At 37.3% G+C, this 12,418-nt stretch overlaps 1 pseudogene across 1 annotated transcript; it reads left to right on the top strand.

The window, feature by feature from the left end:
- Nucleotides 1-5,380: 5,380 nt before the first annotated feature.
- On the top strand, nt 5,381-8,055 carry LOC308414216 (nuclear receptor coactivator 4-like; annotated as a pseudogene). The gene is made up of 2 exons: nt 5,381-5,394; nt 6,233-8,055. The product of its transcript is annotated as a nuclear receptor coactivator 4-like (transcript).
- The last annotated feature ends 4,363 nt before the right edge of the window (nt 8,056-12,418 follow it).

The following is a 12,418-nucleotide window of genomic DNA, read 5'->3' as shown; positions in this document are numbered from 1 at the left end:
CTGCACTGCCTGGTCTTGCCTCCGTGGGAGAAGACATGCATAAAACTGGAAAGACTTGAGGCCCCAAGGAGGAGGAGACCCGTGTTTGGGAGAGGGCATCCTCTCTCAGACAGGGATGAGGAACTTTGGGAGCAGGGACCAGGAGGGGAGCAATGGCTGGACTGTAAAAAAAAAAAAGTATAATGATAATAAAATTATGAGTAATTTTTTTAGTAAAAAATAAGTTTCATTGAGGTAAACGTTAAGTAAAAATTCATAGTGAATGTATAGTCTCTAAAATGGTAAGAATGAATTCATCAAATAACAAATGTACATATAACTTTATATATGTATGATATATATATGTATATATATATATATTTGTGTATGTATACTATAGACAATGTAAATAACATAAACATAAAATCAATTTATTATGCAGTAATCACATTACAAGTTATTTATATAAATCTGAACTTTCCACCTTATATATAAATTTCACATGTGGGGTATTTATATGATGAATTGTCTCATAAAATAATTCTACTTTTATCATCTTACAATGGGTGCATATATATCTGACATATAAAAAAAGCCACACACATATATATGTATAGGGAAATGAAGTCTAAGAAAATGGGAAATGAATAGCTATACAAAATAAAGGGTATAATTTTAAAAGATGTCTCTTGCAGAAATACAAATTCAAATGAATTAATCAGCAATTTTTGTAAATATATTACTTGAAAACATTACAAATAATTCACTTTTTAAATGTAACCATAAGGAGAATGTAAACTATTCTGTTATATTCCTTAAAAGTATTTAAGTACTAACCTGCTCCACAATAATGGAAGTTGAAATGAGATCAAACAATCACTGTGCAGTTGCAGGAGGAACAGCATGGCAGCCTCTGCCAGGAAGACATCTCCTGCTGGAGGACCTAAATGAACCTAACTGAAGACTGCCTGAAAGATCAGTGATGCGGACAATGTCAGCCAATCATGAACTTCTGTTTAAGAAGAGATGCTTTCTTGGGACCAGTGGGCATGGCTGGAGGCTATTACAGGAATTATGAGAACAAGGATAGACAAATGGGACCTCACAAAATTGCAAAGATTTTGCAAGGTAAAGGACAAAACAGCAACCAGCAGATTGGAAAATGCTCATTGCCAATCCTACATGTGATAGAGGGCTAATGCCTAATATATGCAAAGAATTCAAGAGGTTAGACTCCATAGATCCAAATAACCCTATTAAAAATGGGGGACAGAGCTAAACAAAGACTTCTAAAGTGAAGAATACCGAATGGCTTAGAAGCCCCTAAAATGTTTAGCATTCTTAGTCATCAGGTAAATACAAATCAAAACTACCATGAGATTCCACCAAACACCAGTCAGAATGGCTAAGATCCCGAACTCAGGTGACAGCAGATGCTGGTGAGGATCACTCCTCCATTGTTGGTAGGATTGTAAGCTCGTAGGTACAACCACTCTGGAAATTAGTTTGGTGGTTCCTTGGAAAATTTGATATAGTACTACCTCAACCCAGCCATACCATTCTGGGCATATACCTAAAAAATTGATGAATTGTCCACTACAAATCACAGGTCATTAGCAAAGAGAAAATAGCTCACTTACTTGATGCTCTTTTGATATTTCTTTTATTAACTAAGTTAAACATATATTTTGAGTGATACATTATTCAATTAATAATTCATAATAGTGTAGGTATAGATGACCCTTCCACAATTGAGACTTTAGAGGTAATTAATCTTGGCATGATAACCAGGTTCAAGGGTGCACATTAATTACCCCCCAGCCACTGTTACAAAAGTTCCGAAAATCACAAATATATAGACATAGACATAAATATTTATAATTCAGTTCAACAGGAAAACAAATTGGCACACAGCAGCCTAGTAGTACACTTCTGCCCAAAAGTAGGATATTCCTAACCACTTAGGTTTTGAAATATTTCAATACCTGGAATGTAATTACCAACAATCCAAGGCCACCTGATATGGTCAATGAAAAACATGTTTTGGCAATTTTTAATCAGAAAAGGCTTTATTTCAACAAATGATGACATCAGGTAAAAATGCAAAAAGATGTGCAATTACGGCAAAATGTTTAAAAATATTGATATATTTGCCTCATAGCACTAACATACTTACTACATACCTGAGCGTTGAAGCACTATTTCATGCCATCTTTACATGGGCATCTCACGGGCCACGTTCACTTTTCCTCGTGCACCAATGACATCAACTTGGAGTTTACACATCACCTTTGTAGGATAACAAGAATCAAAGACAATGATGGATAATAATTTCTCCACTCCTCAAACGTAATTATACCCAGTTCAGTTTTCTTTGTATAGAACTCTATAGGAAAAGTGTTGCGTATGTTCAAAGGCAGAAACATAGTTAAATCAGAGTTGCATTTGTTAGATTTTTAAATTCTGCTGTAGCCATTGTGCCTTTTGCTTACAGTGTCACACTATAAAAATCCACCTTACCTATCTACACATAGGCCCACACATATCACTAATCTTTGTTTCCTAGGACTGTTTCTGAAATCATTTGAAAAGTGGCAAAATATCCCAGCAAGGTGATGTAAAGAAACAGTTCATAAAAAATCCAATATATATTCTACACCCACAGCAAATTCTAAATCTTGGCTTGACACACTATTATTAAATCATTCCTTCAATCTACACAGCTATGACCAAAAGACCAACTGTTGTACAGATCAACAGAATAAATCGAGTATAGAATTAGCCACAATGTATATTGTTAACTCAGTGTTCTATATCTTGTTGTCAAAGTGGCAAGAAATCTTAGAATTCCAACAAAGCCACTGGATATGGAATTATGTATACTATTGATAGTTGATACAGACTCTTATGGGTACTGACTTCACCCTCTAACTTCTCACTGTGGCACTTTGAATAGCAATGGCCCTAAAAGACTCAAGGGCGTAATCATTTGGTCCCTGAGGTGTGGAATTATTTGGGTATGTGGCCGTTTTTGAGTAGGAGTAGACTTGTGTGTCCCAGGGAAGAAAGTATGTCACAGTCAGGGTGAGTTTTGACGCCTTATAGATGCTCCAGGTATAGCCAGTGTAACAATCTCCCGGTACCTGCAGATCAACATGCAAAACTCTCAGCTCCTTCTCTAGCTGTGTCTCCATGAAAGCCGGCATGCTTTCCACCATGATGGTAATGCACTAATTTTCTGAAACTGTATGCTGGCCACAATTACATGTTTTCCTTTATAAAAGGCTGATTTGATTATGACATCTTTTTACAGCAATGAAACCCTAACAAAGACATCCCACTAGCTTTCAAATTCTAAAATAATTTAATAATTATCTTAATTACAAACTCCTCACTGTCCTCCCATCTCTATACAGATGAGTTTGGTTGAATGATACATAAATACTGAGCATTTTAAAGAGCAACTGCTACAATTTGTTAGTGTTTAGGTTGTCATTCTTTGAGTACCTGCCTTTTCACTAGCATAGTATACAGAAGGTATCATGAATAGGGGAAGAAACTTTGTTCTCTAATGGCAAACTATAATACTTGAAGAAAACAGCCAGCACAGACAGAGAACAAAGCATATCAACAAATGATTCATCATATATTCATTTTGAAGGTTACTTTTCAAGTTCAAATATTTTGCACGTATATTCCAGCAAATACAAAAGTAACTGGACATACAGAAATACATATCATTTAAGCTGAATTCTAAAAAAGTAATTTACTGAATCTTTTTATAGACAGAGTAATGTGGCCCACTTTTTCAGTGTTCTGCCCAGTAAATTAATATTGAGATAATAGACAAAAGAGAATGTGGATAGGTTTTTTAATTGTGTTAATTTTATATGTGATTTATAATGGAATAAATAAAACATGTATTTCCCTTTCTCTTTGGCTGTTTTTTAATGGAAAATAATTCATTGTTTCAAGACTTTCAATTGAAGTTAATTATTTATTTGATTAGAGTGAATATTTGATGCAGTTTCCGTTTCAATAAGACAATTTCAATAAGTAAAAAATAGATTGTTTTGATGAGCACGAACCTACTCTATTTATACACACAATTTCTATGAAGTCATTATTCAAAGGGAAGCTAAAATTAATACTTTATTTATGATATGTGTTTTTCTTACCAAGAAAGTTAATTTTCTCTAAGTAACATGTTGTCAATGGTCTTGGTATACACAAACAAGTTATTTTCTGACAACTCCAGAAACCAGAAAACAAGTTCTCTTTTCAGCTAGAGAAATAATGATGAATATTAGCTTTCATGATTAATCGGTGTGACCTTCGATATATATTCAAATTTATTATTTAGTTGTCATTGTGACAGGCTTTGCATTATTCTCTATCATCTTTCAAATAATTTACCTAAAAATTATTTTTCCTTTCATTGAAAGAGATACTTTTAACTATAGTTACCTCTGTAAATTCTTGTATCTTCCATGATTATAGAGAAACATTAATCATTTTAGCACAAATTATGTTTGGTCTATAAAAAATAACATTCCCTTAAATTTAAAGTAGTATTGGGTTTGTGGTGTAGATCTTCTAGCCAAAAAATTACTCTTTTGAATCAAATGAAGATGAAATAATAAACAGACAGAATTTATGTTCTCTTGCCATGTAAAATATGTTAATTTGCTTTTCTTATGTACAGCAATGTTTCTAATATATGCATATATATAATGAATTTACTTCTTATATTGTTATATGATTATATACTCTATTTCTCGCTTAGTGTGTTTTTTCTTTAATGCTAAACTGTGTGGCATAGTTGACTTTTAATCTAGCAACATCCTGCACTGACCAGGAATCATTTCCAAAGACCTTCTATGTCTATGTGATCAGCCATAGAATACAGATACATCGTCAATCCCAGGACAGGGAGGTGACCATATCTCTGAGTTCAAGGCCAGATAGCTAGGTGTAGAGCTAGTTTCAAGTAAAGAGAAGCTTAGGTTTATGTGTGTTGCTGCCCAATTTTAATAGCAGTACTCATAAGACAGGTATGCAGATCTCTGGGTCCTAGTCACTTCGGTTGATTCAGTGACTTGAGAGGCAGAGCAATGGAGTGGAAAATCTGGCAGCTCTGGGGCATTCAGAGGCAGACATTGCAGAGGCAATTTTACAGAGATAGGTGGAAGAGAGAACAAACAAGACCCAGGTAAGGAAAGAACAAGCCAAAGAAAAAGAAGGACTCAAAAGCTTAGGTCAGATTGTCAGTTAGTTGAGGCCAAGCAGAACAATTCAGTGTGGATGGGAGAGAATTCATTATCAGTCAGCTTGGAGAAGAGTTTGGGCAAGAACTGCTGTGTTGAACCTGCCATCCAGAGTTCAGAAAGAACAAGAAAGGATGACATTTTTCAGGTAGAAGCCTCCAAGACATTGCAAACTATATCAGGCAAATGAAAATTACCTCTAGAGTATGGGATTATTCTATAAGGTTGCTATACCATGACTGTTCTAGTAACAAAACTTTACACATCTAACATATGATTTGTTTATTTTTCATACATGACTCATCTAACATGAATTAGTGGTGCAGGACACATTTTTTGTATACACACACACACACACACACACACATTTTTTTAAATCTTTGCTACTTTTGCATATGTCTTTTTAAATGTGAAAAAAATCATTTCCATAGGTTAGGCTTATCTGAAAGGCATTTTGCAGCATAATTCTGCTTAAACTCATTACCTGTAATGAAGTTGAATTTGCATAAGCATATATTACAGTAACTGTAAAATTACGGAGTACGTATACCACATGAGAGAGCATCCATGTAATACTGTGTAATCGTTCCCATACCCCATTCAATATATGGCTCATCATCCTGAATCAGCTTTCTTTGATTTCAGTAGCAATAATCATATTTCACTATAAATACAATTAACTACAACAATGAACATCTTTACATGATATCCCCGATAGTACAATTTTGGTATTTTGGTATATTTGTCTACAAATCCTTCCCTACAAAAGATGGTAGGAAAAATGAACTTCCAAACTAAGGAATTTAACTACGCACATGAAAACACAGAGGAATAAAAAAATAAAACAAACTCAGACCATCAAAAACGAAGAAAAGCAGGACACACATACAAGCACACACACACACACACACACACACACACACACACACACACAAACTCACTCACCACCATCTCTATCCACTACGATATCACTGATACCAAAAAAGAAAAGAACATAAATCGAGTTTCCGTCGCAGGGTCAGAGTACCAGCAACAGTGAGCAGAAAGAACTCAACCCTGGACCAGAGTGGCTGCTACAGTATTAGAAAGACACTTTGAGTTGCAAGTAGGGGTGCTAGAGCTCGGTATTGGTGGAGAACTTCGGGCTGAACAGCACATTAAAGATAACTTACAAGAAGTAAAAGCTCAGCTTCTTAGCTGTATAAGTCGCCACCTGGAATGCCTTCGGAGCCCTGAGGTGTGGCTCAGTCACCAGGTAGATCTCACCTCTCAGCCTAAAGAGGAGACAGTGCAGCCACAGCCTCAGCAGCTTTATTGGCTAATGGACCGAAACGATTGTCTTATTCATCAACTGGAGTACGCCCAGAACAAAGATCTTGCCAATCAAGTCTCTTAGTGCTTGGAGAGACTGGGCTGTTTGGCCCTTAAGCATGAAGATTCAACTGTCCTAATCTTTGAAGCAGATACATCAGCTCTGTGCTAGACCATCAGTACATTTGGATCCTTCAAGACCATACAGATTCCTGAGTATCTGATGGCTCATGCAAGCTCTTCAAGTATTAGGCCTTACTTAGAGAAAAGAGGGTATACCCAGGTGCCAGAGCAGTCAGCATCCAGCAGCACAGCTGTTTCTTTCAGTGAATGGCTTCTTGTAAGCAAACCTGACATTGGTCCTCAGGGTCCTGACACACCCAGTACCAACCCACAGGATTGGCTCACCCCAAAACAGACCTTGGAGAATAGTCAGACTTCTGCCAGAGCCTACGGTTTCTTTAGTGATGCCTGGGGTAATCTGAAGGGCTTTTAGAAAGGCTCCTTAACAATCATCAATAAGAAATTCCTCGAAAACAAAGTTCTTCAAAATGTAATAGCCACTGTAGTACCAGTTCTTTCTCTACTAATGTTGAGAAGGTTGAAGATGTAGAGGTCCTTGATCAAGAAGAGCTGGACCTGTCTGATTGCTTGGTGACACCTCAAGAACCCTGTGAACTGAAGAAGCCTATGAATGACTGTGAAACCAGTGAGAAGTTTAAACTCTTATTCCAGGTGTTCAGAGAGCCCTATAATTTGAGTGATTGGCTTGTCAAACCTGACTCCTGTACCAACTGTCAGGGTAACCAGCCCATAGGTTACCCTGTGGCGATTGAGAACCTGAGCAATCTGAAATGCCTGAATGACCACTTGGAGGCTAAAAGATCACTGCTGGTCCCCTGCGTAATCACTGGGGGCTGGCTTTTCCAGAACCTTCAAGAAACATGTAAAGTGGAGGAAACAGGCAAAGCCAAGGAGTCCTGCAGCAGCTTTGCAGTGTGTGTGATGACGACTGTAAGAAGGAAGCCAAGTATATGTCCTTCCAGAAATGAGCAGACAGAACAAGCTAAAGTACCTAAGGCTCCTGCTAGAATTGCTGATTCCTTACAAGTCATAAAGAATAGCTCCTTGCCAAAGTGGCTTGTTGGGCCTACATTCAAAGGAGGAGACCATAAGGAAGTGCGTAGTGTGGAGGAGAGAGCTGGCAAAGAATGCTTAAAAGCCCCATGGCCACTTCCTGGTGTCCTTTTAACACTGCTGACTGGGTCTTACCAGGAAAAAAAGTGGGAAACCTCAACCAGTTCTCCTCTGGAGAAGGTAAGTGGCTACTTCGAAAGAAGGCACAGGAAAGTATTTCTTAATTCACCCCTACAAGAAGAATGTAAATTTCACCCCGACCGTTATGGCCTCCCGGAAGTGTGTCATCTCTTTGCCTGTGTGCAGCTTAAGGTTGATAAGGAGAAATAAATGGCTGTACAGAACTCCTCCACAGATGTGAAGGAACGGACTCCTAGAACTGAGCAACTTCCTTGTGCTGAGTGACTGCGAGTTGCCAACCCATTGTGCATTCCAGGCCTGACTTGTGAGCTTAGTTCGTTTCCTGCATAGTTTTGAACTAGTAAACAGAAATCAGAAACTGTAAGTCTGCGAAAGAGTCTTGAAGTAAGGATTCATTCTTACAGAAGCCTTAGCTTGATCAACTCACTTGAAACTGCATCCTGGTTCACAGGGCTTTACCAGCTTCTATAGCAAACATTCGTTTTAAAAGTGAAATATTTCTGTATCAAGTGTGTTCATGTGTTCAAATTACTAAAGTTCTCTAACATTTGCCTTTTAGCTGTTGTTACAGGCTTCTAGTGATTTGAAATTTTTTTTCTGTTCAGTTGATATATAGAATATTTCATACAAATAATTAACCTTGCAATATGGTATATTTTTCCTAAAAAAAAAACAAAAAATCAGAAATCAAGAATTAATGGTCAATTCTCAATACTAGTGGTCTTAATTTCTGAATAAAATGACACACCTCAACAGAATAGATGCAACTTCTGCTATATCCAAGAAACAAACTTTGACAACTAGGTTAGATGTAACCTCAGTGTAAAGGGTTGGAAAAAAATACATCATGCAAATGGACTTCAGAAGCTACCTGATATAATACTACCTAATGAAATACACTTCAAATCAAAACTAGTGAAAGAGTTTGGGAAGGACATTATGTTCTCATCAAAGGAAAAATTCACCAAGATGACATTTCAGTTAGTAAAGTCTAACCTCCAAGGAGAGGGAAAACCAAGTTCATAAAACAAACATAAATGCAGCTTAAATGGCATGCAGACACTCAAATAATGATGGGTGGAGACTTCAAAACCTCACTCTCACCAATGAACAGCCCATCCTAATAAAACATAAACAGAGAAATACTGGAGCTAAGAGATATTACAAATCACATGGACCTAACAAATATTTATTATATACTTAACACAAGCACAGAATGCAACTTCTTTGATGCACCTTGGGGAGCTTTATCCAAAACACTTGAACACCAGACAACTCTTGGCAGATATAAGAAACTTAAAATGACTTGCAGATTGTTATCAGAATATCATGTATAAAAGCTGGACATCCCCAACTACTGAAACAACTGAGACCTGACAGACAGATAGAAACTAATCTCTATACTCAACAAAGAAACCCATTAGTATAGAAATAAATAAATCAATTTTCAGTTTCCCAGAGTTTAATGAAAATAAAGACACTGTGTGCTCAACGTGATGGAGCATGAGGAAAGCCAGACTAGGAGAAAACATCATAACATTTAATGCCTACAAAAGTAAGTTGGAGAGATTTTGTATTAGAAACCTCACAGGACACCTGAAAACTCTGGGACAAATGGAAGCAAACACACCCAAGAGGTGTTTACTAAATCAAAAGGCAAAAAGAAGAATGCAAAGCATCAATCAAACAAAGAATGGTTCGTTCAAAAAATCAGCAAGACGGAAAAACCCTTATTGAAACTAACAAGAAGGCAAAGAAAGATTATTCGGATGAAACAGTAATGAGGAGAGAAGGGGGCTTTAAAACATACGAAGAACAAATTTACAGAATCATACAACACAACTTAGAAACGTTCGTTCTACCCAATTGAAAAAATCCAAAACGAGTAGATAATATCTTCATAGATATGTCTTGCAAAAGTGAAATCAAGACTAGATAAAGAATTTTAACATACCTATAGAATTTTAATTTTCAAAATTTCTTCAGAAGTAGAAGCAGTTTTTACAAGTCTCTCAACCACACCCAAGCACGATTGCTGATGCCAAGAAGTGCTTACTGGAACCTGATATGGATGCCTCCTCAGAGGCTCTGCCAGAGCCATACTGATACAAATGAGGATGCTTGAAGCTAACCATCAGACTGAGCATGGGGACCTCAATGAATGAGCTAGAGAAAGAACTGAAGGAGCTGAAAGGGTTTGTAACCTCAAGGGAAGAACAACATTATCAACCATCCAAACCGTCCAGCCCTCCTATGGACTAAAACCCCAACCAATGAGTACAGATGGAAGAGACCCACGGCTCCAGTTGCATATGTAGCAGAGGTTAGCAGTGTCTGTCATCAATGAGAGAAGAGGCCTTTGGTCCAGTGAAAGCATGTTTTCCCAGGGTAGGGGAATGCCAAAGTGCTGAGGTGGTTGGGAGAGGGAGCAATTTTATGAAAATAAGTAGAGAGGGAGGGGGATGGGAGTGGGGGGTATGGCATTTGAAAGCTAAATACAGAGACTATCCAATAAAAACAATTTTACAAAAAGAAGAGTATGTTTTGGAATGAGATGATGCAGAAAGCGAGTGGGTCAAAAGGGGAGGGAATATGGAAATGAAGTAAAAGAAGTAGAGGGGGAAACTGTAAAATATTGTATGAGAAAGGAATCTGTTTTAGGTAGTAAGTAAATAAACAAACAAGAAAAGCCAAAGTGAGAATTATATCTAAGTTATAAAATCGTGTGTTTTTTACCATTCGTCTTTCTGATTGTCCTTTTTAAAATGGACATCACATCTTCCTGTATGCTTCAGATGCCTCTGAATCATTTGTCTTCTGACTTGTCTTCTGCAGACTAGTACAGTGTGGTTGTTTCCCGACACACCAGAAGTGGGCATCAAATCCCTTAACCGATGGTTGTGAGGCACCATGATATTGCTGGGAATTATACTCAGGACCTCTGGAAGAAGACTCGATGCTCTTAACTGCTGAACAGTCTCTCATTTGTCTTCTGAACAATTACATATCTTTATTCTACAGTAGACATAAATACTTTTTATAAGCTTTGACTGCTTGAATACAAATATATATATTAACTAAAATATCGATATATGTAAGTCCCTCTTATTGTGAGCCTAGCCTTTAACGGCTGAGCCATCTCTCCAGCCCTAAGTCCCTCTTATTAATTAATTGTACTGTAATAAAGGTCTAGAAGGTAAGGAAAATAAGAGTACAAACTAGTAAATATGGCATGACAATTTTATACATAAAATTGCTTTTAAATCAATTGATGTCATAGGCGCAAAACCAACTACTTAAGCCTGTTGGGAATTTGGGATGGATCCTCTCTGGATCAGTCAATGGGGGAAGAGTGTCACCAGGACCAGGCTTGGTTTTGGGAGATATCAGGATTGCTTTCTATCATGATATTTACCTGTCTTGATGTTAAATTACCTTGAAGCCAGAAGCTACAGGCCTCTGTGCCTATTGACACATGTATTTAAGCAGCAGGGAATTAAACAAGGAATTATTTGCTAGGACACCTTTCTCTCTTGACTAGAAGGCTTACCTTTTACTTGTCAGAGAGGAGGGAGGTTTGGAGTAATAATGTTTTATTGAACCAGGAGAAAAAAGTCATGCTTGCAGAAGGAAAAAACTTTTACATAAGCAGGTAGGTGTAGAGTCACATTCATAGATATATTTAAGCATACATACTCATACACCTTCATGCATTCCTGTTGGATAAGTCTACTTATCTCATAATCACACACACACACACACACACACACACACACACACACATCCATACTTATATATGCATATGAAACAAAAGCTCAAGCACCAGTACAGAAAAAACTCACTCATTCTGAACAAAAAAAAAAATAAGCTCCAATCTTCATTGCTTAGGGATAGAAAAAGCTTCTACACCTTTATTACTAAATTAATTAAACAGAAGACTCTAAGAAAAAAAAGAACTGTTCTCTTTAAGCCCGCCTTGTGCAGAGACCCATACCTCCACATGCATATGCAGAGGGTAGCATCCTCTGGTATCAGTGGGAGGAGAGAACTTCGGTCCAGTGAAGGATTTTTTTTTCCCAGTGTAGGGGAATGCCAAGGCACTGAGGTGGGAGAGAGCATTTGGGAGAGGAAGCACCTTCATGGATGCAATAGAAGGGAGAGGGGGAGGAGATGGGATTCAGATGCAGGAATCATTTCTTGGGATTTGTCCTCTGGGCCATGCCTCTCAAAGGATAATTCATCACAGTTTTACAGTAAAAGATTTCTGTAGGATTCCTTGCTAGCCTTTCTGTCTCTCTTAGATGGTCCTGGCAGAAGCAGGGTTTCACGGGAAATACATTTCTGTAGGAAACTGATAATTCCTTAGCTAAAAGAAGGTCCTTAATACCTCATGTGTTTTTCCCATACTCGTTTTTGGATTTTGTTTGGCTTGATCTTGTGAATGACTTGTACACATAGGGACTTTAAGGTTATTTGCAAAGAACCTGTCATGTGTAACAAATACTTCATTATAAGATATGTAATTTGCTATTGGTCTCTCAGTATATAGGCAAGGAATATGAAACATATATCTGACACATTTA

Source organism: Micromys minutus (assembly GCF_963924665.1).
Source record: "Micromys minutus genome assembly, chromosome: 33".
NCBI classification, from domain to species: Eukaryota; Metazoa; Chordata; class Mammalia; order Rodentia; family Muridae; genus Micromys; species Micromys minutus.
This window is presented reverse-complemented; position numbering and strand designations above follow the sequence as displayed.